The 27,846-nt window shown below is 42.0% G+C and overlaps 1 long non-coding RNA gene across 3 annotated transcripts in view; it reads right to left on the reverse strand.

The window, feature by feature from the left end:
* Nucleotides 1-27,846, reverse strand: part of LOC108531022 (uncharacterized) — a 111,467-nt gene that overhangs the window by 47,831 nt on the left and 35,790 nt on the right. Inside the window, exon 3 of one of the 3 annotated variants that reach the window (XR_001886045.1) lies at nucleotides 981-1,049. The exons of 1 other annotated variant lie outside the window; for it this stretch is intronic. This is a non-coding gene — a long non-coding RNA (uncharacterized LOC108531022). Of the gene's footprint in view, nucleotides 1-980; nucleotides 1,050-23,326; nucleotides 24,174-27,846 lie in introns of those variants that run through there. One more of the 3 variants, XR_001886043.1, reaches the window with a different exon arrangement.

Consider the following 27,846-nt stretch of genomic DNA (forward strand, 5'->3'; position numbering starts at 1 on the left):
TTTTTTTTTTTTTTTTTGAGACGGAGTGTTACTCTGTTGCCCAGGCTGGATTGCAATGGTACGATCTTGGCTCACTGCAACCTCCGCCTTCCTGGTTCAAGCAATTCTCCTGCCTCAGCCTCCCAAGTAGCTGAGATTACAGGCGCCTGCCACCGCACCCAGCTAATTTTTGTATTTTTAGTAACGATGGGGTTTCACCATGTTGGCGAGGCTGGTCTTGAACTCCTGACCTAAGGTGATCCACCCACCTCGACCTCCCAAAGTGCTGGGATTATAGGCTTGAGGCACCCCACCTGGCCAAGATTTGTTTTTTTAATCAATGAATAATGTAAAAGAACACCAGCCCTCATGGAGCTGACATTCCAGTGAAGAGACAAAGATCAAATAAAACACAAGCCACCTGGTGTAAATGCAATGGAGAAAAACGAAGATGGGAAACAGGGTAGGGAGTGCTGGAGAGGAAGTGGGACTGGGTTGTAGTTCTAAATAGGATGTTTAGGAAAGGGTGTTTCCAGAAGGTAACTTTTGAGTAAGACCTGAAGAAGGTAGAGGAATGAGTCATGTAGGAATCTGAGAGAGGAACCCTTAAGGGAGAGAAATCAGCCTGTGTGAAGGCCAGAAAGTGAGAATACACCCGGTGAACCCAGCGAACAGCAAAGAAGCCGCGGAAGTTGGAAGGGATGGAGCAAGGAGGCAGTGGTAGGAGATGAGAACGGAGAAGTAGAGGTGACAGTTGGGGGAAAACTATGTCAGTCCTTTGAAGCCTTGTGACCAAGGTCACTGTGACCGCTGGAGGATTAGTGACATGATTTGCCCGACATCAAATATTTGTTATTACCAGTATACTGTAAAGATGCTGAATGAATATGGCACTAACTCTGCCTGCAGGGAGCTGACCTGCTCCTAAGAGATGTATTCACAAACACTTAGAACACAGTGATGAACCGCAAAATATAAACCCAGTGAAGGGGAGCTGTTTACCTATGAGGTGACCAGGGAAGCCTTCCCAGGACATGTGAATGGATGCAGAAGAGTGGATGAGATTCTGGCTGGGAAAAAAAAGAAAAAAAAGTCATGGAGACGAGAGTACATAAGGGTACAGGGACTATGGAACCTAGAACTTGTAAGAGGTGGTGGAAGGTAAGACTCAGAGGCTGGGTCATTGAGGCCACCTCCAAGAAGCCCTTGAATGTTGTAAGGAGTTTGGACTTTATAGGAATGGGAAACCACCAGAATCTTTGAACACAGAAATTCATCATTAACTATAAGGTTAATCTGGGCAGTGAAATTTCATTTCGCTTTTTCTTTTCTTCTTTGTTCTTTTTTCAATTTTTAGAATAATTTTAAATTTTAAATGGGGATAAAATAACATGCAATTTAGAGTCTCAATCAATCATTTTTAAGTAAGTTTCAGTAGTTTCTGTGGTGTTAAGTATGTTTACATTGTGGTGCAACAGGTCTCCAGAACTTTATCGTCTTGCAGAAATGAAACTCTATGCCCATTGAACAGCAACTGCCCATTTTTATCTCCCCCAAGTCCCTGGCAACCATCATTCTACTTTCTGTCTCTACGTATTTGACTACTCTAGGTACCTCCTATAAGTGGAATCATACCATATTTATCGTTTGTGACTAGCTTATTTCACTGAGAATAATGTCCTCAAGGTTTATTTATTTATTTATTTGATACCAAGTCTTGCTCTGTTGCCCAGGCTGGAGTGCAGTGGCGTGATCTCGGCTCACTGCAACCTCCGTCTCCCAGGTTCAAGTGATTCTCCTTCCTCAGCCTCCTGAGTAGCTGGGATTACAGGTGTGCAGCACCACGCCCGACTAATTTTTATATTTTTAGTAGAGGAGGGGTTTCACCATGTTGGCCAGGCTGGTCTTGAACTCCTGACCTCAAGTGATCCACCCGCCTTGGCCTCCCAAAGTGCTGGGATTACAGGTGTGAGCCACCGTGCCCGGACTTGATGTCTTTCCTTTTTAAGGCTGAATAATATTCCATTGGATGTGTAGACCACATTTTGTTTATCCATCCATCCATGAATGCGTACTTGAATTGCTTCCATCTTCTGGCTGTTGTGAATAATGCTGCGATGAACATGGGTATGCAAATGCTTCTTTGAGATCTTGCTTCCCATTCTTTTGGATGCCCAGAAGTGGAATTGCTAGATCATATGGTAATTCTATTTTTAATTTTTTGAGAAGCCACCATACTATTTCCATAGCAGCTGCACCATTTTACATTCACAGCAACAGTGCACAGAGTTCCGATTTCTCCACATGCTTACTGACACTTGTTATTTTCTGTGTTTTTGATAGTAGACACCTACAGTGGGTATGAGATTTCCTTTGTTGGTGGTGGCTTTTTGTTTTGTTTCATTTTGTTTTTGAGTTAGGGTCTTGCTTTGTCACCCAGGCTGGAGGGCTGTGTTGTGATTACAGCTCACTGCACCCTGGAACTCCTGGGCTCAGGCCATCCTCCCACCTCAGCCTCCCAAAGTGCTGGGAACACAGATGTGAGACATCATGGCTGGCTTCTGTTGTTTATAATTCAAGTAGTTAGTACCCTCCAATTCCCTTCACCCCTTCTCATTGCCACCATCCTGATCTCCACACCAAGTGGACTTGCGCTAACCACTCCTATTTCTACTTTTCTAGAATCCACCGTAACACATAGGAGTCCAAGCTCGAGAAACTTGGATTATCTAAGGCCCTTTCTTCCCTTCATGTCATTGCACTTTCTTTTGCTTAACATTTCATAGCATAAACTTTGCTGCTTTGCTAGGTTCTGTGAACATAATGTGATTTTTAGTATTTTAACCAGATTTAACAAAAAACATTTCAAAATCCAAGAGAGAAAGGCATTTTATTTGCAGTTCCCTTAAAAGTGAAAGTGGAGCTCAGTGCCCTCTGCGCAGGCTATTGCAGCCTGAACAGCAGGTTGTTTTTGGCCTCTAACAATCCAGGCTTAAAGTGCATCCCATTTTTATTGTTTGACTGTTAAGATGTGTGACTCTAGTTGATTAGATAAGGAATTCTAAGCAAGGCAGTGCAAGGGTGGAGGAGGAAGATGATAACATTAAAGGCTTTTCTCTTTCAGTTCCTGATCTCAGAAGCTCTCCATCATCCTCTGAATTTCCTCACAAAGATCCACTTAATAACCATGTCCTTGGCAAGTGCTGATTCTTGTTTGAAAGTTTTCTGTTCTGAGCAAAAAGTCTTTAATTTTTTTTCATCCGCCTTAAAAAAAAAAAAATTGCAGTAAAGTGCCCTGGGCCAAATTCTGCCCTTAGTTACTATTTCTATGGCATTTGTATTGTACACATAAGCAAACCCTGAGGTTGATTCTGGCACGAACTTTTAACAATAACAACTTCCAACTGTATGTCATTTGATATTGTGAAAGTGATTACCTGTACAGTTGCTCGTTTGATCCACACATACACAAAAGCTGTGCGATAGACAAGCCAGAAATATTTTACAGGTGAAATAACTGAAACTCAAGAGAGGTTAAGTGGCTGACGGAGGGCCACACAAGCACAAGTGGGTCTCAAGCCCAGATTTCCTGATTCTTAAACCTGTGGATGTTGTTTTGACGATTATGACATTACAAATACATACACAAAGATTATTATATTCTTCCCATACCATGTATGGTGCTTCCAAAATAATATGAAAAGTGAGAAAGAAAACATAATTAAGTGAAATAAACCAAATTTGTGAAATACAGGACATGAGTAAGTACTTTGCAGGAACTATTGGGAAGGAATACAATAAATTGCAAACGACTAGAGGGCAGTGGCTGAGGTTAATTTGTCTTTGCATTTTAGATCATCGTCAAGTGTGCATGCACTTAGTGAGTACTGACTGAATGAAGGAATCAGTGAACACAGCTACCTGGAGTCCTAGAGGAACAGGCTTTGATGTGGCTAGGAGAACTTTCAAGTTCTCCCAAGAATGAAAGCCCCAACTGGTTAACCGGAGCCTGACTGTGCACAGCCAGAGAGCAGGAGGAGAGGAAGAAAGGGATAAAGAGATGGCCTTGATTTTCAGTGACTCTCATTCCACCCCCGTGAGAATCATTTGGTTGATAACACATGCAACACTGGGCAGAAAACTTGTGCCGAGAATTTCCAATATTTCTAATCTATTATCATTTTTTATGCATACAGTGATGTGAATGAGCTGCCAATTGATATGAATAGCTTGTGGTCATCTGAGGTGGTGCCTGGCCCATAGCAGATGCTCAGGAAATGTTATTGATAGAACGAACGAACGTGAGGAGTTAACAAGGAGCAGACAATACTTTTCTAGGCAAAGATGTGGCTGGCCCTGCAGAAGAAGCTGTCTTATATACTCTTTTCCCTAACTGTCATTGAAAAGTGGGACCTTTGGTGTGGAGGAATGGCACTCCTTCATTACTCTCCACTTCGGACTTAGGAAAAAAATCACAAATTACAAGACAAGCCCCCTGGCAAGAATTCTATAGAATTCTATGAATTCATTTAAATTATGAATTCATAATTTAAATGGTTAAAGGAAAACTGTTAAAAGTCTTAGGTAGGTCGGGTGCAGAGGCTCACGCCTGTAATCCCAGCACTTTTGGGAGGCCAAGGTGGGCAGATCACTTGAGGCCAGGAGTTTGAGACCAGCCTGGCCAACATGGTGAAACCCTGTCTCTACTAAAACTACAAAAATTAGCCAGGCATGGTGGTGTGGTCCCAGCTATTCAGGTGGCTGAGACAGGAGAACCACTTGAACCTGGGAGGCAGAGGTTGCAGTGAGCTGAGTTCGCACCACTGCACTCCAGCCTGGACAAGAGCAAGACTCCGTCTCAAAAAAATAATAATAATAAATAAAAATAAAAAAAAAGAATAGAATATACTTTAGCAAATTGAACAATTCTTTCATATAATGAAACATCATACCTAAACTTACTGGTTTCCTAAGGAGGTATTTTCGTATTTCCAATTTTGCTTAAAGTAAGGCTAACCTATATCTTGTAAGTGGTAATTAAGTCTGTTCATTGATGTTCAACTATGTCCTTACTGATTTTCTGCTGTCAGGATCTATTAATTACTAATAGAGCGGTGTTGAAGTAAGTCTTCAAGGATAATAGTGAGTTAATCTGTTTCTCCTTGCAGTTCTGTCAGTTTTTGCCTCACATATTTTGATGCTCTATTCTTTAGCGTATACACATTAAGGACTGTTATGCCTCTTAAATAAGTGATCCCCTTTTTATTGTGTAATGCCCCTCTTATCCATAATTTTCCTTGTTCTGAAATTAATATAGTTGCTCCAGCATTTTTTTGGACAGTGTTAGCATGGTATATCTTTCTCCATCTCTTTACTTTTAACCTACCTCTGTCTTCATACTTATTTATTTGTTTTTTAAATTTTTTTTTGGGGGGGTCGGGGTCTCACTCTGTCACCCTGGCTGGAGTGTATTGGTGGGATTGTAGCTCACTGTAACACTGGAACTCCTGAGCTCAAACCATCCTCCCACTGCAGCTTCCCAAGTAGCTGGGACTATAGGCATGTGTCACCACACCCTGCAAACTTCTAAAAATTTTTGGTAGAAATAGGGGTCTCACTATCTTGGCCAGGCTGGTCTTGAACTCCTGGGCTCAGGCAGTCCTCCCACCTCAGACTCTTAAAGTGTTGAGGTTACAGGTGTAACCTGGCCTCTGTCTTTATACTTAAAGTGGGTTTCTTGCAAGCAAGATAATTGGGTCTTTTTTTTTTTAATCCAGTGTGACAGCCTGTCTTTTAATTGGTGTTATTTAGACCATTCACAAATGAAATGATCATTGATATAGTTAGATTAACATCTACCATGTTTATGACTTTTTTCTGTTGCACTTATTCTTTGTTCCTTTTATTTTCTCTTTTCTGCCTTCTCTGATTTTAAATGAGCATTTTAAATGATTCTATTTTCTCTCATCTCAGAATATCAATTTTTCCTTCTTTTTTTTAAAAAAAAATTTTGTTGGGCTGGGCGTGGTGGCTCATACCTGTAATCCTAGCACTTTGGGAGGCCGAGGCAGGCGGATCGCAAGGTCAGGAGACAGAGACCATCCTGGCTAACACAGTGAAAACCCGTCTCTATTAAAAATACAAAAAAAATTAGCCGGGCGTGGTGGCAGGCGCCTGTAGTCCCAGCTACTCGGGAGGCTGAGGCAGGAGAATGGCATGAACCTGGGAGGCAGAGCTTGCACTGAACCAAGATCATGCCACTGCACTCCAGCCTGGGCGACAGAGCGAGACTCCGTCTCAAAAAAAAAAAAATGTTGTTGCCCTAGAATTTTCGGTACATATTTGCAATTAATCTCAATCCACTTTCAAACAATAGTATACTTCTTTGCAAGTAGTGCAGGTAGCTTTTGCTAGAGCATTTCTGATTCCTTTCTCTCTTCCCTTATAACACTGATGTCATTCATTTTACTTGTACATATACTGCAATCATCCAATACATTTTGCTATTATCATTTTGACAATTATCTATTTGATCAATTAAGAATTAAAAAAATTCTTATTTTGCCTTCATTTGTTTTTCTTCAGTGCTCTTCCTTTTTTTTATGTAGATCTGAGTTTCTGGTATATTATTATTGTTTAATTTCTAAAGAACTTCTTTTAACATATCTTTTAGGAAGGTCTACTGTTGATGAATTTTCTCAGTTTTCATTTGAATAAGGAAATCTTCATTTCTCCTTCACTTTTTAAGGATAATCCCACCGGATCTAGAATTCTAGGTTAGTGGGGTCTTTTAATGCTTTAAATATTTCAGTCCATGTAATCCCAGCACTTTAGGAGGCCAAAGCAAAAGGATTACCCGAGCCCAGGAGTTTGAGACCAGCTTGGGCAACACAGTGAGACCCCATTTCTACTATTAAAAAAGAAAAGAAAACAAAACAAATATTTCAGTTTGCTCTCTTCTTGCTGGCGTGGTAGTGTTTATTTATCTATTTGTTTGCTTGTTTTAGATGGACTCTTTCTATGTTGCCCAGTCTTGTCTGGAACTCCTAGGCTCAAGTGATCCTCCCACCACAGCCTCCCATATAACTGAGATTACAGGCACACGTGCTGCTCCCAGCTCATGACTCCTCCTCCTCCTCCTCCTCCTCCTCCTCCTCCTTCTTCTCCTTCGTCTTCTCAGTCTTTCACTCTGTTGCGCAGGCTGGAGTACAGTGGCATGATCTCAGCTCACTGCGACCTTCGCCTCCTGGGTTCAAGCAATTCTACTGTCTCAGCCTCCTGAGTAGCTGGGACTACAGGCACATGCCACCACACCTGCTAATTTTTGTATTTTTAGTAGAGATAGGGTTTTTCCATATTGGTCAGGCTGGTCTCAAACTTCTGACCCCAGGTGATCCACCTGCCTCGGCCTCCCAAAGTGCTGGGATTACAGGCATGAGCCACCTCACCTGGCTCCAACATGGTTTTTTATAAGCTTCTCTGAGCTTCCTGGATCTGTGGTTTGGTGTCTGTCATTAATTTTGAGAAAAAAAAAAAAATCCGCCATTATTATTTCTTACTTCAATTATTTCTCTGCCTCTTTTTCTCTTCTTCTGGTGTCCCAGTTATATATATTTGCAACTTTTGTAATTTTCCCATGGTTATTGCGTATACTGTTCTGGTTTTTTTTTTTTTTTTTTTTTTTTTTTTTTTTTTTTTTTTTCATTCTTTTTTCTCTTTTTATTTCAGTTTAGGCAGTTTTTACTGGCATATCTTCAAGTTCACTGATCCTTTTCTTGGTCATATCCAGTCCACGGATGAGCCCATTAAAAGGTTTTGAAACTTTCGTTAGTGCTTTTGATTTCTAGCGTTGCCTTTTGGTTTTTTTCTTAGAACTTTCATTTTTCTGTTCACATTACCCATCTATTCTTGCACGTTGTCTACTCTTTAAAATTAGAGTTGTTAACATATTAATTTTAGTTGTTTAAATGCCTCATCTCATAATTCCAAAATCTGTGTCGTATCTGAGTCTGATTCTGATGCTTAATTTGTCTCTTCAGACTGTGTTTTGTTTTGTTTTACTTTTAGTATGGCTTGTCCTTTTTTGCCAAAAGTGGGAATTTGCTGTTTTGAACAAGAACTGTAGTAAACAGGCCTCAGTGTGAGGTTTTAGGCTGATCTGGCTAAGAACTGGGCTATGTTTAGTGTTTTCTGCGCATATAAGTGCAGAGACTTCAGTTTCCTTTAGTGTCCTTGTATTTTTTTCACCCTGTTTGCTTTGGATTTTCCTAAGAACTCTTTCTTAAATAGAATCTGTCTTGAAGTTCTTTTAGTTACAGTCTACCATTATTATGCTGGAACCTAGTTGGTTTGATGGTAAGGTGTGGAGAAGGAAAAGTGCTCAATAACCTTATCATTATCAGTAACATTATCAGTCTTTTAGTGGGCCTGGATCCCTGGGACATGACCTTCAGAAGTGTTTCTTATCCTGTTTTTCCCTCCACTTAGGGGAAATATTAATAGAAGGCAAAACGAGACTAGAATTGACTAAGCGCCCTTCCCTGAGGTAGACAACACTCTGGTAAAGGTGTTAGTCTTGGAGAGCAGACCTTTGTTATGAGAAACACTCTGGGTGAATTCCAAAACAGTTACTTCCCTTGCCCACCCCTGCCAGAAATACGAGGGGGCTTTTCTCAGATCTTCATCTTGAGAACCAAGTGGGGTTCCTGGAGGTAAAACCCACAAAGTATGGGGCACCTCTAAACTGGGCCTTCAGGAATTACTCTAGCAATTTGTCAGAATTGCCATCCAAGTGCTCCTACCAATGCGTGGCTCCAGTGGCTTCCGCTCCAGGTAAACTGACCTCAGTTATTATTCTCTGTATTCACCTGTCTCTCCAGATTTCAGGGTGGGGGTTTGCTCTATGACTTTATTTCTCCAATGGGTCTTTAAAAAGTCATTAATTTTCCATTTATTCAGCTATTTTCTTGTTATAAGGGTAAAAGTGATGACTTCCAAGCATTTCTAAATGTCAGAACTGAAACCAGACCTCTCCTGTATTTTGAGAGACCCAATCATTCTTCCTCTCCTCTAGCTGAGTGCTGAGAGAATTAAGACAATAAGTTATCAAGGAAGGTGGTAAGTGTTGGAATTCAAACGCATTATTACTTCCCAACCCTTAATGCTATAAACTGTGTGCTTATCAGTTACATTCCTCCTTCGCTTTGACTAGGTTATGATAGAAGAAACTATTACCAGGAAAAGAGATTGGGAACAAGCTTGTCTACTCTGCCAAGGGTTTCATTTAAGCATGAACAAACAAGTTCATGGGCACAAATCAGGGGCTTCAAAGTCTACAGGAAGGAGATGTAGCTTCCTTGTTGAAAGAGAACTATTCATGAAATATATAATATATAAAGACAGACTAGGGAGGTGGAGTCACTTGGCTAGATCTCAAGATCTGACTAAGCCCACTTCAAATGATGTAGTTCCACTGCTTACAGACAGAAAAGCTCACCATTCAGCAATTGTCCCAGTGCCCAAGTCAGCCCTGAGCCTAGGGACACAAGGGTCTGAAGGAGGAACAATGGGGAAAGAGGCTGGAGGGTTTTACCCTTGGTACCCTCACACTTCTTTGTTATTCAGGCTGCCTTTCTTCCATCGTGATGGCACTACCTCTTCCGTCTCCCGAAAATATTCATTCCCCAGTTTTACACGTCTACCTCTCAGCTCATGGTCAGCCACCGAAGCCTGGATGCTCATGTTTACATCACCAATGTTTTCAGCACATGCAAAGGCACACCGTTCCTAGAGAGTATTAAATTTTGACAAAGGGTACCTTAGAGCAAAGAAGCTTCTAAGATAATAACCTACAAGACCGACAGTATAGTTTTCAGGCAGAGGATTTGACCTGTACCACTCACACCATGTCACCTAAATAGATGCCAGTGCACCCTTTTTGTAATCTGTATCAATGATTTTCCTTTCACTCTTTTTACTAGGGATGAGGGGCATGATCAATAGTAACATCCCTAAAAGAGAAAAGTATTTTGGGGAACAGAGGTAAAGTGCCAAAAGGGTATACGCCTCTATAACAGAAAACATTGAAATGCAGTTCATGGGCACCATATATCTCTTTGAAAGGACTGTCAAACACAATTAGTCAGAGCATAACATTTTGCATTTTTAAAATGATAGAGAAATTTCTCGGTCAGGTGCAGTGGCACATACCTGTAATCCCATGACTTTGGGAGGCAAAGGCAGGTGGATCACCTTTGCCAGGAGTTGGAGACCAGCCTGGCCAATGTGGTGAAACCCTGTCTCCACTAAAAATACAAAAATTAGCCGGGCATGGTGGTGGGTGCCTGTAATCCCACCTTCTTGGGAGACTAAGGTAAAAGAATACCTTGAAACCGGGAGGTGGAGGTTGCAGTGAGCCGAGTTCACGCCACCACCACACTCTAGCCTGGGCCACAGAGCAAAACTCCGTCTCAAAAAAAAAAAAAAAAAGAAAGAAATTTCTCGCAGAAAGGAGAAACTTGTGATAGAATCACTTAAAAGCCAACTTAGAATAACTTCCTGGTTTTCACCTTCTTTATGTATTTCATTTTGCACAGCTAGAATCTTCTACATTTGGGACAAAAATATTAGAATCCAGTTTGCTTTTCTATTCTGTGACTTAATTTTCACACACCTCCCAAATGACTTTGAAGTGGGACTTCTGAATGTCAATCCTAGACAAAAGCTAATGTGTAAAGGAAAAAAAGAAATCTTTATTTTAGCTAGAGAAAGAATTCCAAAATTTTCACCATTAGTGAGGAAGAACACTGAGATACTTGCCATCCATACACATAGAAGCCCAAACCTGTAACGGTGCATTTAATCCCAGACAGTTCCTTTCTAGAAAGATAGCTCAAAAATATAGGAAAATTCAAAGAGGAGAGAAAATCTAGTAAGATTCAGAGATAGTGTTAAAGAGAAATATTAAAAGATATTTCAGATGCCAGATACTTATTTTTAGTTAGTTAATTAATTGCTTGTTATAATGGCATTGTGGTTACATTTTTAAATGCCTATAAATTCTGAGATATATACAGATGTATATAGGGGTGAAATTACATAATACTAGGAATTTGCTTTAAAATACTTCATAAGAAAGGGAAGAAAGGGAGGCAGGAAGGAAGGAAGGAAGGAAAGAAAGAAAAAAGGAAGGAAAAAAGGAAGGGAAAAAGGGAAGGAAGGAGGGAGGGAGGGAGGGAGGGAAGGAGGGAGGGAGACAGAAGTAAAGCAAATGTGGCAAAATAATGAATATGAACCTAGGTGATGATGTGTTCACTTCCTGTGGCTGCCGTAACAAATTACCTCAAATTGCAGGGCTTAAACAACAGAAATGTATTGTCTCACAGTTCTGGAAGCCAGAGGTCTGAAATCAAAACTGGGTCTTGCTCCCTCTGAAGGCTCTAGGGGAGAATCCTTCCTGCCTCTTCCAGCTTTTGGTGGCTCCAAGGCTTCTTGGCCTTGGGCTCAGGCTCATCACTCCAATCCATGCCTCGTGATCACATGGCCTTCTCTTCTGTGTCTGTGTCTTCTCTGCTTCTGTCTCTTATAAGAATGCTTATTATTGAATTTACAGCCCACTAGATAATTCAGGATGATCTCATCTCCAGATCTTTAATTATATCTGCAAAGACCTTCATTCCAAATAGGGTCACATTCATAAATTTTCAGCATCAGGACATGGGCATAACATTTCCAACACACTACTGAACATATTATATTATTATACTGTTCTTTCTATTTTCTCTCTTTTTTAAGTAGTATTGAGTACTTTTTAAGATTTTATACTAAAAAAGTTTTTTGTTTTTTTTTTTTTACATTTTCGCTAAGCATTGAATTAGCAGAATTCAAAGAATCTTGTATTATATTTTGCTAAGCATTGAATATGGCAGAATTCAAAGCAGAGAACTTTATAGCTGAGGCAGAAAGTACTGGGAATGTTCAGGGAACAGAGAAATGTGAACTGATAAGGAATAATAGGGAGAAGCAACTTCCTTCCTCGTTGTCAGCCAGACACAGATACTGTACATAGGAAGCATAGAATTCCTTTCCAGGCTAACCTGATTCCATTTCCACTAGCAATCCCATCAACCTTTGCCTTTCTCTTTTCTAAAGGGGCTGACAATGCTGGAGAGGAGGGATACGAAAGCCTCAGGCCTTTTTGTAAAACATCATTTCAGCTTCCAAATTAGGTCATGTCTATCCTGGGCCACACTGATTCAGGCTGCTTGTCCTCACGTTAATGGTAATGTGATTGTTCCTATGCCAGGGCTGTCAGGGCTAAAAGCGTGTCAAGATTGTTGTCCACACATCTTCCACTTTGCTTTTTAGCGCTTCATCACATCAAGGAAGATAACTTTCCCAGATACTAAAGTCAAGAAGCCACTGGAGCACACTTCCCTAATTCACCTCCAAAAAGGTAAACCTTTTTTACTGTGGGCCCAGGATACACCCACAGCACAGGGAGCATGCAGTGGGCCACGCGGTGCATGTATGGCAGGAGGACCTTTCAATGGGAGGAACGAGGAGAAGGATGGGTCTTCTTTTCTGCTTGTTCTCTCTTCCATGTAGCTGGAAAAGTGGGAACGGCCTGGGGGATCAAAGCAAGGCTAGGGTACAGATGCTAATGTGAAAGGGGACGGCCTGGAGTCGTGCAAGGCACAACCTACACAGCTATATGTGGTGGCCCAGCTGGTCCTCACCTTATCACAGTAAGGAATACCAGATGGGGATTTAGGGTCATAGCAATATTAAAGAATGCTCATTTCGGCTGGGAGCAGTGGCTCCTGCCTGTAATCCCAACACTTTGGGAGGCTGAGGCAGGTGGATCACTTGAGGTCAGGAATTCGAAACCAGCCTGGCCAACATGGTGAAACCCCATCTCTACTAAAAATACAAAAAATTAGCCAGAAGAAGAGTTTTATTTAGTGTTAGAACAGCTAAGAGGAGTGCGTAGCTCCTCTCTGTAGGCAGGTCGTCTGGTCGAGTGCTCAGCTTTTAGCAGAGAGCAGGCCCTGGAGAAGGTGGCTCTTCTCTGCAGGTATGTCTTTGCAGGTCTCTGAAGGTCCCAGCAGAGAGGGCAGCTCCTCTCTTCCAGCAGGTTGTCTCTGCAGCTCTCAGCGGAGAGGGTACTCCTCTCTGCAGCTGGCCTTCCCATCGTCTCCAACTCTCAGCAGAAAGGGTACTGCTCTCTGTAGCTGGTCATGGGGTCTCATCATCTCTCTGCCCTCTTCATCCTCTGGCCATCCTCTGTCCTGCTCTAGCTGAGCCTAGGGCTTTTATGGACCTCAGAGGGGAGGAAGTACATGCTGATTGGCCCATGAACAGCCACTGATAGACCCGGAAGAGGTATCATGAGTTCCCACTCCAATTTATGGGACTGGCAACCTGGCCCCAAGCCTTCAAGCCCTCCCTGGCATGAAGGTGGGGCCTTACTGGGGACCTACTCCTTCCACCCAGGACTCTGTCTGCCTCTTGCTGCCATTCATGGCCCTGGGGCTCAGCTGCAACCCTGCTATGAGATCGGAGCAGGCCCCAGGATTGGAGAGAAGTCAGGCAAACACCCCTGAGCCTGCAGGGAGGGGGCAGTGGGGGGTCTTTCCTGGGGTCGCTGAGGGTGCTGGCTGCAGAGACACCCGGCTCCTGCATCTAGGAGGGTAGCTGCAGTCACACCCTCACCCAGAAAGGCAGATCCTGCCTGCTCCTGGCCCTCCCCCAAGAGCACAGGAAAGCTCGGATGGATCCACAGCTACAGTTTGAGTTCCTGTAGCCCCACCCAGGAGAGTGAGGCTCCTGGCTGCTCCGTAGAACAGGAGGCCTGGGGCTGCAGCTGCACTGGGCGGCTACAGCAGCACCTGGGGAGCTCCCGTCCCAACTCAGAAGGGGCGGGGCTCCCACCAGCTCCATGGAGTGTGCTGCCATCACAACTAGGTTTGTGGCCAGGATGGCCAAGCCAAAGATAAGAAGGAGCAAAAACTATGAATATGCAGAAGAAACTCCCCCATGGGGGAGAGGAGAGGATACAAGGAGAGAAGCAGGGGACCTAGCGTGTCCTAAGAGACGACAGGGAAAATGACAAAGGAATAGAAGAGCTCTCTTTGTTACCGGACTGGAGAGGCAGAGGTGGAGTGTCATTCAAAAAGTCATGTGAAATATCCTAACACAAACTTCTATTGGAAAATTTTACAGTAATACAAAATACCAAATGTGAAGTTTAATGAATCTTGGCTGTTGGCAAACCACTGATGATGGTATGTCCCTGGAAATCTATGTCAGAATCTCAGCTGGGGGAGGATGGAGCATGTGTGAAGTTGAAGTGCAGTTTTATCTAAGAGGGGCAAAGGTTTAAAAAGATTGAGAAACTGGCCAGGTGTGGTGGCTCAAGCCTGTAATCCCAACACTTTGGGAGGCCAAGGCAGTGGATCACCTGAGGTCAGGAGTTCAAGACCAGCCTGGCCAACATGGTGAAACCCCATCTCTACTAAAAATACAAAAAATTAGCCAGACGTGGTGGCACGTACCTGTAATCCCAGCTACTTGGGAGGCTGAGGCAGGAATCGCTTGAGCCAGGACGCAGAAGTTGCAGTGAGCTGAGATTGTGCCATTGCACTCCAGCCTGGGTGACAAGAGCGAAACTCCGTCTCAAAAAAAAAAGATTGAGAAACTCTTCCATTATATTTTCCTTACTTTTTCAATTTTCTGAATCCTCACTCTAATTTCCCCTTGAAGATGCCCTTCTTTGATACCTGGGGAGCAGACTAGAGCCTCTATAAGATCTCTTTCTTCTATTTTAATGACATTGGTTTGCCTAAGAATGAAATACTAGTCCAAAAGTGTATGTGGACATTAATAATAGAAGCCAGTTATGCCAAGCCAAGAAAAGCACTTAAAAAAAAACAAAAAACAAACCAGCATCTAGAGGGAGCAAATAATTTTAGCTGTCAAATCCAAAAATTGTGTATCTAACCCACTGAACTGTGGAATTATCCTCAGAATTCTAACATTCAGTGGTTGAAAATGTCATAAATCAACAAATGTTCATTGGCTTGTTTTCTTTTCTCATATATAAGTGCTAAAACTTCATTTATTTTCTTATATAGCAAAAGATTCCTCAACTTAGTCAACAATCAGGCTACAAATTTCCCCACATCCATTTTTTTTAAAGCAAAAAGTGTACATCAGTGTATTTAAAATTTTTTTTTTCTCTTCTGTAAATGTTATATTCTTAAGTGTAAATTCTTAATGTAATGCACATCTTCAGGCCTATTAGAGATAACACAAGGAACAAATTGCTCAGTGGAAAGCACATGAACTTCCAAATTAGAAAGGAGTCCCAACTCTGACATCCCCCTCCTTTCTAGCTGTTTGATTTGGGAAGAATTGGTTTAACAGTTTAACAACTGTTTTTTTTTTTTTGGGGGGGGGTGAGTACAGAATCTTGCTCTGTAGCCCAGGCTGGAGGGCAATGGCGCGATCTCAGCTTACTGTAAACTCCGCCTCCCAGGTTCAAACGATTCTCCTGCCTCAACCTCCTGCGTAGCTGGGACTATAGGTACACACCACCACACCTGGCTAAGTTTTTGTTGCTGTTGTTGTTGTTGTTGTTCTTTTGAGACAGAGTCTCGCCCTGTCACCCAGACTGGAGTGCAGTGGTGTGATCATGGCTGACTGCAAGCTCTGCCTCTCAGGTTCATGCCATTCTCCTGCCTCAGCCTCCTGAGTAACTGGGACTACAGGTGCCCGCCACCATACCTGGCTAATTTTTTTGTATTTTTTTAGTAGAGACAGGGTTTCACTGTGTTAGCCAGATGGTCTTGATCTCCTGACCTCATGATCCACCCACCTCGGCCTCCCAAAGTGCTGGGATTATAGGCGTTAGCCACTGTGCCCAGCCAATTTTTTGTATTTTAATAGAAATGGAGTTTCTCCATGTTGCCCAGGCTGGTCTCGAACTCCTGAGCTCAGGCAATCTACCTGCCTCAGCCTCCCAAAGTGCTAGGATTACAGGCATGAGCCACCGCGCCTGGCTAACAACTTTTTATCTTCCATTTCTTGATCTATTGAATGTTTAGCGTATGACTTATTCATAGGGCTTTGGTGAGACAAAAATGAACTTTTTTGAAGGGTGAATAGTACTCCCCATTTAGTTGTCCAAGTTAGAAACTTATGAATCATTCCTAATACCTCCTACTCTCTCACTCCCCACATGTAATCCAAAATAATCCAGGAGGTTCAGCCTTCAAAATATATCTCAATTATTCCCCCTTGTCTCCATCACCACCACTGTTATCAGTCTTACACATTATGGTTTTTCACATTCACTGCTGCTCCAGTCTCCCGACTGGTGTCTCCACTTGTTTTTCCCCCGGTCCCCAGTCTACCCCATATAGCAGCTCGTTTTTTAAAAGCATAAATCATGCCATTCTTCTGCTTAATTCTTTCTGATGATGTCCTACTATATATACTTTTTTTTCTTTTTTTCTTTGAGACAGAGTCTCACTCTGTCGCCCAGGCTGGAGTGCAGTGGTGTGATCTCAGTTCACTGCAACCTCCGCCTCCCGGGTTCCAGCGATTCTTATGCCTCAGCCTCCCGAATAGCTGGGATTACAGACGTGTGTCACTACACCTGACTAATTTGTGTATTTTTAGTAGAGACAGGGTTTCACCATGTTGGCCAGGCTGGTCTCCAATTCCTGACCTCAGGTGATCTGCCTGCCTCGGCCTCTCACCACTATAATTTTTAAATGACTTCTTCATTGAGATATAATTCACATACTATAAAACTCGCCCTCTTACAGTATACAAATTAAAACACACCATGTGGTTTTATTGTTTTCACAATGTTCAATCATAACCACTATCTAATTCCAGAACACTTTCATCATTCCCAGAAAGAAACCGAAAACTCATAAGTAGTTACTGCTATTCCTACCCCTTCCAGCCCCTAACAACCACTAATTGATCTTCTGTCTCTATGGATTTGTCTGTTCTGGACATTTCATATAAATGGAATATTATAATATGTGACTTTTGAGGTCTGGCTTCTTTCACTTAGCATAATGCTTTCAGGATTGATCTGTGTGCTGGCATATATTAGTGCTTCATTTATTCTAATTGCCAAGTCATATTCCATTGTATGGATATACCATATTTTGTTTATTCATTCATGGACATTTGGTTATTTTCACTTTTTGACTATTACAAATAATGCCGCTATGAACATTCATGTGCACATTTTTGTGCAGATATGTGTTTTCAATTATCTTGGGTATATTCGGAAGAATAAAATGCTGAGTCATATGGTAACTTTATGCTTAACTGTTTAAGCAACTGCCAAACAATTTTCCAAAGTGGCTGTACTATTTACAATCCCCCCAGCACTGTATGAGGGCTCCAATTTCTTCACATCCTCACAGACACTTGTTATCTGTCTTTTTGATTATAATCATTCATGCAGTGGTTTCTCACTGTGGTTTTGATTTGCATTTCCCTAATGATTAATGATGTTGAGCATTTTTTCATTGCTTGTTAGTCATTTGTATATTTCTTTTTTTTTTCTCTTGAGACAGAGTCTCACTCTATTGCCCAGGCTGAAGTGCAGTGGCACGATCTCAGCTCATTGCAACCTCTGCCTCCTGGGTTCAAGCAATTCTCCTGCCTCAGCCTCCCAAGTAGCTGGGATTATAGGTGTGCACCACCATGCCCGGCTAATTTTTTTGTATTTTTAGTAGAGACAGGGTTTCCCCATGTTGGCCAGGCTGGTCTCGAATCCCTTACCTCAAGTGATCCACTGCTTTGGCCTCTGAAGCTGGGATTACAGGCATGAGCCCCGTGCCCAACCTACATATTTCTTTGAAGAAAATTCTATTCAAATATTTTGCTCATTTAAAAAAACTGGGCTGGGCATGGTGGCTCACACCTGTAAACTCATCACTTTGGGAGTCTGAGGCTGGATGATGGCTTGAGGCAAGGAGTTCAAGGTCAGCTTGGGCAACATAGTGAGACCCTGTCTCTACAAAAAACAAACAAACAAACAAACAAAAAACCAGTTGGGCATGATGGCATGTGCCTGTAGCCCTAGCTATTCAAGAGACTGAAACAGGAGGATCACTTGAGCCCAGGAGTTCAAGGTTACAGTGAACTATGATTACACTACTGCACTCCAGCCTGGGCAACAGTAAGAGCCTGTCTCAAAACAAAAGGGTTATTTGTCTTTCTTTTATTGCTAAGTTGTAAGAGTTCTTTATATATTAGATATAATTTACTTAACAGATATATTGTAAGCAAATACTGTCTTCCATGGTGTGAGTTATCTTTTCACTTTCTTAACGATGGAAGTAGTTTTTACTTGTTTTTGCCTAATTTTTCTGACTATGACCTTCAGCACAATGTTGAACAGAAGTGGTAACAGTTTTAGCCGTGTGTGGTGGTGCACACCTGTAGTCCCAGCTACTCGGGAGGCTGAGGTGGAAGGATTGCTTGAGAGCAGCAGTTCGAGGCTGCAGTGAGCCACAATTGTGCCACTGCCCTTCAGTCTGGGAGACAGAGCACGACCCTGTCTCTAATTTTAAAAGGTGGTAAGAGTGAACGTCCTTGTCTTGTTCTTAATCTTAGAGGGAAAGCATTCAGTCTTTCATCATTACGTCTGATGTTAGCTGTGGGTTCTTTTTTAATAGATAAGCTTTATTAGGCTGAGGAAATTCTCTTCTGCTTCTGGTTTGTTGAAAGTTTTTATCTTAAAAGGGTGGTGAATTTTGTCAAATGCTTTCTCGGCTACTTATCAATGTGACCATGTGGTTTTTGTCCTTTATCTTATTAATATGTTATATTAAATCAACTGAGTTTCATATGTTAAATCAACCTTACATGTCTGGCATAAATTCCACTTGGTTATAGTGTGTACTTTTTAAAATCCATCATGGTATCCAGTTTGCTAGTGTTTTGTTGAGGATTTTTGCAACTATAATTCATAAGGGATATTGATCTATAGTTTTCTAGTCATGCCATTGTCTAGTTTCGGTATCAGGGTAATATTGGTCTCGTAGAATCATTTGGGAACTATTCTCTCCTTTTTGGGAAGAGTTTGTGAAGGATTGATGTTAATGCCTCTTTAAATGTTTGGTAGAATTCACTAGTAAAGCCATTTGGGCCTAAGGTTTTCTTCATGGGAAGTTTTTGTTTGTTTGTTTTTATTACTATTTCCAATCTCTTTACCTGTTAAAGGTCTGTTCAGTTTTTCCATGTCTTCTTGATTCCATTTTGGTAGCTTGTGTCTTTCTAAGAATCTGTCCATTTCACCTAGGTTATCTAATTTGTTGACATAAAATTGTTAATAGTATTCACTTATAATCCTTTTTACTTCTGTAAGTTTGGTAGTGATATCCCCTCTCTCATTTCTGATTGTAGAATTTGATTCTTCTTTTATTCTTGGTCAGTCTAGCTAATTGTCAATTTTCTTGATATTTTTCCCACTGCATTTTGAATAGAACCCAAACTCCTTATCTTAGCCTGTTAGGTCCCACGTGAAGAACTCTTTCTACACTCCAAATTCCCCCCGCCCCCTCACCCGTCAGTCTGCTGCAGCCACACTGGTCTTTTGTAAGCTCCTGAATGCACCAGTCCCTTTGCCAGCTCAAGGCTATCGCAAGTACTGGTTTCCACTGCTGGGAAGGCCTCTTCCCCTAGGTTTTGTCTGACTGGTTCTTTCCCACCTTGTGGAGTTCAAGTGTAGTAAGCCACCTTTCTAATTTGGAGTATGTACATATTACCTTCCTTATCTTACCTTCCATATATATACCTACCAATAGCCTCATTTGTAGCATTAGCCAGTTTCCATGATGTAAACAATGCCACCACCATGGCTGATTTCAAGCTGCCAACACAATGTCACTGAACACGAAATAAGGAAAAGAGTCTATAACCTTCCTTATATACTTATCTTATATTTATTTATTTATTTATCTTATATTTTTATCTTATATTTACTACTGTACATCCAGCATTTAATTTTTTTTAAAAAGTGGTAAGAGTGAACGTCCTTGTCTTGTTCTTAATCTTAGAGGGAAAGCATTCAGTCTTTCGTCATTAAGTCTGATGTTAGCTGTGGGTTTTTTTTAATAGATAGGCTTTATTAGGTTGAGGAAATTCTCTTCCGCTTCTAGTTTGTTGAGAGTTTTTATCTTAAATGGGTGGTTGGGTGGCGTGAATTTAACATAATGCTTGGGCTCCATGATAGTAGCTTCATGAAAGTTTTTTAAAAGCTTGAGAAGGTTTGATGACCGAGCCGGCAACATGGTCGAAACGTCCATCTCATACTAAGAAACGAAAAAAAAAAAAAAAAACAGGCAGGCGCTGTGCTGAGACGGCCTTGTAATCCCAGCACTTTGGAGCTGAGGGTGCTAGGATTCACGAAGATCGAGGGCGGACTCGAGACTCCCTGGGCTAACAGGCCCCGATGAACCCCGCCGTCCTGCTAAACTGACAAAGAAGTACGGAAAAAATTGCCGGGGCACGGGGTGCTGGGGTCACCTGGTCCAGCTTGCCTGAGGAGGCTGAGGCAGGAGAATGGCGTGAATCCTGGGGAGGTTGGAGCTTGCCCTCGAGTCCCAAGATCATGCCACTGCAGCCTCCAGCCTGGGTGACCGCGCGAGACCCTCCATCCCAAAAAAATAAAATAAACCTAAGAAATACAAATATTGTAGGCTGGGCTGGGTGTGGTGCAACACGCCCTGTAATTTAGCTACTTGGGAGGTAGGCAGGAGAATTAGGCTTGAACCAGGAGTAGGTTGGCAGTGAGCGTGAATCACACGACTGCACTCCAGCCCTGGGCAACAGAGTGAGCACCCTGTCTCAAAAAAACAATAAATAGAAAATAATAAAGATTTAAAGGTGGAAAAATTAGAACTACGAAATTTAGCAAAATACATAAGGCAATAATAACAGCATGATTGTCTGGGTTATTCATTGAGATTGCACAAATATATCTCGTAACAGGTTTGCTTATTATGTAGACATCAGGGACCTGTCACTATTTCTAAAACATGGCTATCTTTATTTAAATGTGAGTGAAATGATGATCTATAGATAAAGATGCCCTCAGGTCAAAAAGTGGGTTTTGTCTAACACGATAACATTTTTATTGGCCATTCGTTTAATTTTTAAATATGCTTGGAGACTTCACTTTCCAAAGGAATGCATTTCTTAGAAAGTACTTAGCTTGACACAGTGCTTGTGTACACAAAGTCGCTCATGAAATAAGTAAATGTTTAATTTGTTCATTCACTATTACTTGAGATTTATTGAGTACCGCTAGTATTCGTACTAGACATTTCAATAAGGCCTTAGGTTAAGAGTCAACTACAAAACTCTTGACTAAGAGGGAGACAGAATGGGCCGGGCGGCCTGGCTCATGTCTGTAATCCTCCAGGCAGCTTTGGAAGTCGATGGCAGGTGATCACGAAATCAGGAGATTCTGAGATCATCCTGGCTAACAAGTGAAACCCCGTCTCTACTAAAATACAAAAAAAAAAAAAAAAATTAGCCAGGCGTGGTGGCATGTGGCACTGTAGTGCCCCCGCTACTCCAGGAGGCTGTGAGGAGGAGAATGGGTGAACCCTGGAAGGCGGAGCTTGCAGTGAGGCCGGAGATCGCACCACTACACTCCAGCTCTGGGCGACAGAGCCAGACTCCCGTCTCAAACAAACCAAAAAAAGGAGACAGATATGTACCGGTGTTGCTCCATGAAGAAAGGTGAAGGACAGGTGACAGAATCTTGCTGGGTGGTGGCCAAGGGAGGAGCAGCAGGACGATGGGATGACAATGGTATAGAACCAGGAGTCACAACGAACGGTTGCCCAGGAGCCAGGTGAGCTTGGTGTGGGACAATTGTAAGTGGCAGAGTCCTGGTGCTGGGGGAAACAGCAACGTTCTTTTTATTTTTGAAGACAGTGTTCAGCGTCTTGTTGACTCAGCTGGGAAATTGCAATGGCACAGTCTTTGGCTCACTGCACCTCTTCCATCCAGGTTACAGCCATTCTCCTGCCTCAGCCTCCGCTTAGCTAGACTGAGATTACAGGACCCGGCGCCACCATGCCTGGCTAATTTTTGTAGTTTTAGTAGAGGGTGGGGTTTCCACCATGTTGGGCCACGGCTGGTTCCTCGATCTCCTGACTGTAGCGTGATCAACCCGCATCAGCCTCCGCCAAATAGCTGATTACAGGCATGAACCACAACTGCACCTGACCTGGAAAACAGCACGTTCCATTTAAAGAAGAGCAGGAGAATAGACATGAACCCAGACGCGCGAGGTGCAGTGAGCGAGATGGCACCACTAGGCACTCCAGCTGGGTGAACAGAAGGCGAGACTCCGTCTCAAAAAAAAAAAAAAAAAAAAAAAAAAAAAATGTGTGTATACACACACACACACACGACACACCACACACAATCAGTTTTTACTTTGTATCCTCAGGATTAATACATAGTTAAATGTATGGATTTCTAGCCAAGAAATGAATAAATAACTAAGAAACAAATAAAAATGAGTTCAAGAGAAAATCTTGTATATTTTTATTTCTTTATGTAACTATTTTTAGATGATAGAACTCATCTGAGATATGGATTGTGAAAATGTAGGAACTGAAGGAATTATATTAATTACCAGGGAAATCAACTGTCATTTTCATCATTGTAGTAATTGAGTTAACTGATTTACAGTCCACTGTGAGAAATTCCTTTCATTAAAATCAAATCCCCCAAATGTGGGAATAAGTTCACATTATAGCACTACTTACCCTCTTTAATAGTAGTTTTTCTAGTTCCACTTCCCATTGAAGAATGTGTAATTTATTTATTTATTTTTTTAATTATTTATTTATTTATTTATTTTTTGAGACGAGGTCTGGCTCTATACCCCAGGCTGGAGTGCAGTGATGCAATCTCTCTCTCTTCTTTTTTTTTTTTTTTTTGAGATGGTCTTTCGCTCTTGTTGCCCAGGCTGGAGTGCAATGGCGCGATCTCAGCTCACCACAACCTCCACCTCCCGGGTTCAAGCAATTCTCCTACCTCAGCCTCCTGAGTAGCTGGGATTACAGGCATCAGTGGTGCAATTTCTGCTCACTGCAATCTCCCCCTCCCAGGCTCAAGCAATCTTCCTCCTACCTCAGCCTCCTGGGTTTCTGGGACTACAGGTGTGCACCACCATGCCCGGCTAACTTCTGTATTTTTTGTAGAGACAGGGTTTCGCCATGTTGCCCAGGCTGGTCTATAATTCGTGAGCTCAAGCAATTCAACCGCCTTGACCTCCTAAAATGCTGGGCTTATAGGTGTGAGCCACTGCACCTGCCCATTATTATGTAATTTATAAAAATACTTTTAGAACTGGGAATAACCGTGGAGATTATTGTGTCCAGTGCAAGCATATAGATTTCAACTCTTCCATATTATTGGTGGTGGTTGCCTGGAGTCCTGTCCCAGCTCAGCAAGGAAAAAGACCGTGTTCAATATCAACAACTGCCTTTGATATAGGAGGAGAAGGTGATACCATGAATCCAATCTAGTCCTAATCTAGTCCAGTGTCTTTATTTTACATGTTGGAAACTGAAGCCGTAATAGGTTAAGAAACTTGTCAAAAGTCATACAATTAGTCAATGGCATAGCCAGGATTGTAAATTCAGCAGGAAGTTGTTACTGAATAAAATTTCTCCCTTTCACCTTCAGGGCCCAGTTGTTATAAAGCCTTGTCCCCAAATACCTCTGAAATACATTTCCTCCACCCCAATTCCACTAATCTTGTCTATTATCGGGAGTCCCTTATTTTTTCTACCTGTCCCTAATATCTCTCAATATTTCCACAATCATCCTCCTTGGCCCAGAACACTTCCAGAGAAGAATTCTAAACACAAATATTATAATGTCACTGTAATGCTTAAACAATTCCATGATCCCAGCACCTTGTAACACTGTGCTCTCCACGCCTTTGCTTATTCCCTGCAGTTCCTCTCTGCCCAGCAAACCCTACTCTTCCTTCAGACCAGTGAAAACATCATCTCTTCTGTGAAGCTTTTCTTAATTCGTCCCTATTCCCTCAACAATCCGTTTATAAAAGCAGGAACGACGCTATCCTCATCTCAGTCTGTCTTCTGTCTTGTACTGCCTCCAGAGTTCTGCAGAGGAGAATGTCCATTCACATTTATTGATAAATGATAAGTCAGTCTGGAACTACATGCACTTCCACATCGGATGCCAGGGCACTATGCCACTAGGCAGAGATTCAAGATGTTAGTTTTTAGTTTTTGCTGCTTCACTCCCCCCAACTTTTTTTTTTTAGATAGGGCCTGACTGTTGCCCAGGCTGGAGTACAGTGGCACAATCACAGCTCACTGCAGCCTCAGACTCCCCGGCCCAAGTGATCCTCCCACCTCAGCCTCCCGAGTAGTTGGGACTACAGGCATGTGCCACCATGTCTGCCTAGCTAATTTATTTTTTTCTTTTTGTAGATACAGGGTCTCACTTTGTTGCCCAGGCTGGTCTCAAACTCCAGGGCTCAAGTGATCCCCCACCTCAGCCTCCTGAGTAGCTGGAACTACAGGCATGCACCACCATACCTGGCTAAGAAGTTTTTAATGTCATGAGAAAGTGCTATGATATGATGATAAGGGGGAAAAGCAAAATAAAATATATATGTGTGATAAATTTTATCCACATAAATATACACTGAAATAAGACTGGGGAGACTGTTAATGGATGACTGGATTATCAGCGATTGTTTTCAGACTTTTAATTTTTATGTTATGATTATTTATTCATTTACCACTACTTTATTGAAGTATAATTTATGTGTAGTAAAATGCATACATCTGACATTGAAAAAAATCAATGAATGTTTGTATATATACACCTCTGTATGATCATCTTCTACATAAAGATATAGCACATTTTCATCACCCCCAAAACTCCGTTTCTGCCTCCAGTTAATATTCACCCAAATTGCATTCTGACTTTTATCACAATAGTTTTTTTGTTCTTAAATTTTATATCAATGGGATCATACAGTATGTATTTTTAATGGTATCTGACTTCTTTCATTCCAACTAATGTTTTGAACATCTTCCATATTTTGCCTATATCAACGATTTGTTCTTTTTCTCTGCTGAGTAGTATTTCATTGTATTATTATACCACAATTTGTTTATCCACTTTCCTATTGGTGGACATTTTGGTTGTTTCCACCTTGGGGCTATTATGAATAAGGCTGCTATAAACATTCACAAACAAATCTTTTTATGCACATATACACTTATTTATGGGTATATATGCAGAAGTGGAATTGCTGAGTCATTAAGGTAGATACAGGTTTAACTTTGTTAGAAATTGCCAACCCGGCCAGGCACGGCTCACGCCTGTAATCCCAGCATTTTGGGAGGCTGAGGAGGGCAGATCACCTAAGGTCAGGAATTTGAGACCAGACTGGCTAACGTGGTGAAACCCCCTCTCTACTAAAAATACAAAAGTTAGCCAGGCCTGGTGGTGCACACCTGTAATCCCAGCTAATAGGGAGACTAAGGCAGGAGACTCACTTGAACCTAGGAGGCAGAGGTTACAATGAGCCGAGATCATGCCATTGCATTCCAGCCTGGGTGACAAGAGCAAAACTCTGTCTCAAAAAAAAAAAGAGAAATTGCCAAACCACTTTCTATAGTGGTTCGCCATCGTATGCTCCCACCAGCAATGTATGAGTGTTCCAGCTCCTCCACAACCTAACTATCACGTAGTTGTCAGTCCTTTTAATTTTATTGATTCTGCCTTGTTTGTAGTGGTATCTCATTGTGGTTTGAATTTCCATTTCTCTGATGAATAATTATGTTGAGGACCTTTTCATAGACTTTATAGCCTTTCAGTTATCTTCTTTTGCAACGTGCCAATTCAAATCTTCTGCTCATTTTTAAGGAGAATTGCTTGTCTTTTTATTATTGGTGTGCCGGAGTTTTAAAACAGATGTCTTTATATCCTTTCTGGTTATAAAAGTCCTTTATCAAATATCTATATTCTTTTGGATAATAATATCTAAATATAGATAGAGAAAATAAAATAAAATATACCTTTACACTTTCTTTTTTTTTTTGAGATGGAGCTTCACTCTTGTTGCCCAGGCTGGAGTGCAATGGCATGATCTCAGCTCACCGCAACCTCTGCCTCCCAGGTTCAAGTGATTCTCCTGCCTCAGCCTCCCTAGTAGCTGGGATTATAGGCATGCACCACCACACCCGGCCAATTTTTGTATTTTCAGTAGCGACGGGGTTGCTCCATGTTAGGCTGGTCTCGAACTCCCGACCTCAGGTGATCTGCTTGCCTCGGCCTCCCAAAGTGCTGGGATTACAGGTGTGAGCCACCGCACCCAGCCTCCTTTTCACTTTCTTAATGGTGTCTTTTGATAGGCAGAGGTTTTTAATTTTAGTGAAGTTTAATTTTTCAATTTTGTGTCCTATGCCTTTTGTGAGTTGTCTTAGAAATGTTTTCCTACCCTGGCTGGGCACCGTGGCTCATGCCTGTAATCCCAGCACTTTGGGAGGCCGAGGCGGGCTGATCACCTGAGGTCAAGAGTTCAAGACCAGCCTGGCCAACATGGTAAAACCCTGTCTCTACTAAAAATACAAAAAAACTTAGTGGGGTGTGGTGGCGGGCATCTGTAATCCCAGCTACTTGGGAGCCTGAGGCAGGAGAATCGCTTGAACCTGGGAGACGGAGGTTGCAGTGAGCCGAGATCACACCATTGCACTCCAGCCTGAGCAACAGGAGTGGTACTCCATCTCAAAAATAAATAAATAAATAAATAAAAATAAAGAAAGAAATGTTTTCCTACCCTAAAGTCATAAAAATATTTTTCTATGATTTCTCCTAGAAGGTTTGCAGGTTTAGCTTCATATTTAGGTGTATGATCATTGCTATTCTTTAGTCATAAGGGGGAAAGGGACTTAATCTTAAGCAAAGAAGTGTAAATGGCAGGCTGCTATTGAGGCCATCCATTATTTAGGTTGGGAAAGTTGAAGTTTTGGCATAAACACTGTATCATGTCACCTGGATGGAAGAACAAGTACATCTGTTGTCCTGGCCTAGTAGAACATTCTGATCCCAACTCTCACTCCATAGATAAGTGGTACCTGGGCTTTCTTATAGTTACAGGGTTGGGAGAAGATTTAAGGGATTTGGGAGGAGATTAGGAATAAATAGAATTGTAGAGAAGCCTGGGCATCAAATGACTGCCTATGCAGGGTTCAGACTCACATTTGTTCTGGGCTGCTTCAACAGTTAGTGAAGACTCCAGTGAATATTGGGGCCCTGATACCCTCCAACATGGACACCTTCAGAGCTAGGAGACATGGGGGAGAGGGAGGGTGGGGTAAGCCAAGGAGAATCATATTGTTAGTTGTAATGAGCTAGCATTAAATAGATGTTAGTCATGTCTCCAGTGTGGATGTTGAGAAAGATGATCAGAATTTGGAGTCCCAAATTCCTCAATCCCCTCCAGTTGCTAATGAAGCTACTGTCACCCCATGTGAGTTTGCCAAGTATGCACAGTAGACAAGGCCAGGTGCAAGGACACTTTATGACAACAAGGACTTTTGGTCCTGATCTCAATATGGTCTTCTAGTGAATTAGACTGAACTTTGTGTGTTTCACGGTCTTATCCTGCTGCCGTGGCCTAAGGCTCACATTTAAAAGCAGGAGAGCAATTTCTTTGGCCTTCTCCCACAGGCCAGAAATGACCAACATCTGTCATATGCACAGCCACTCCTACTTCTGTGGCTATAGTGGATACTGTGGTATGCTACCTAGATC

Source organism: Rhinopithecus bieti, unplaced genomic scaffold (assembly GCF_001698545.2).
Source record: "Rhinopithecus bieti isolate Rb0 unplaced genomic scaffold, ASM169854v2 scaffold_8309, whole genome shotgun sequence".
Lineage (NCBI taxonomy): Eukaryota > Metazoa > Chordata > Mammalia > Primates > Cercopithecidae > Rhinopithecus > Rhinopithecus bieti.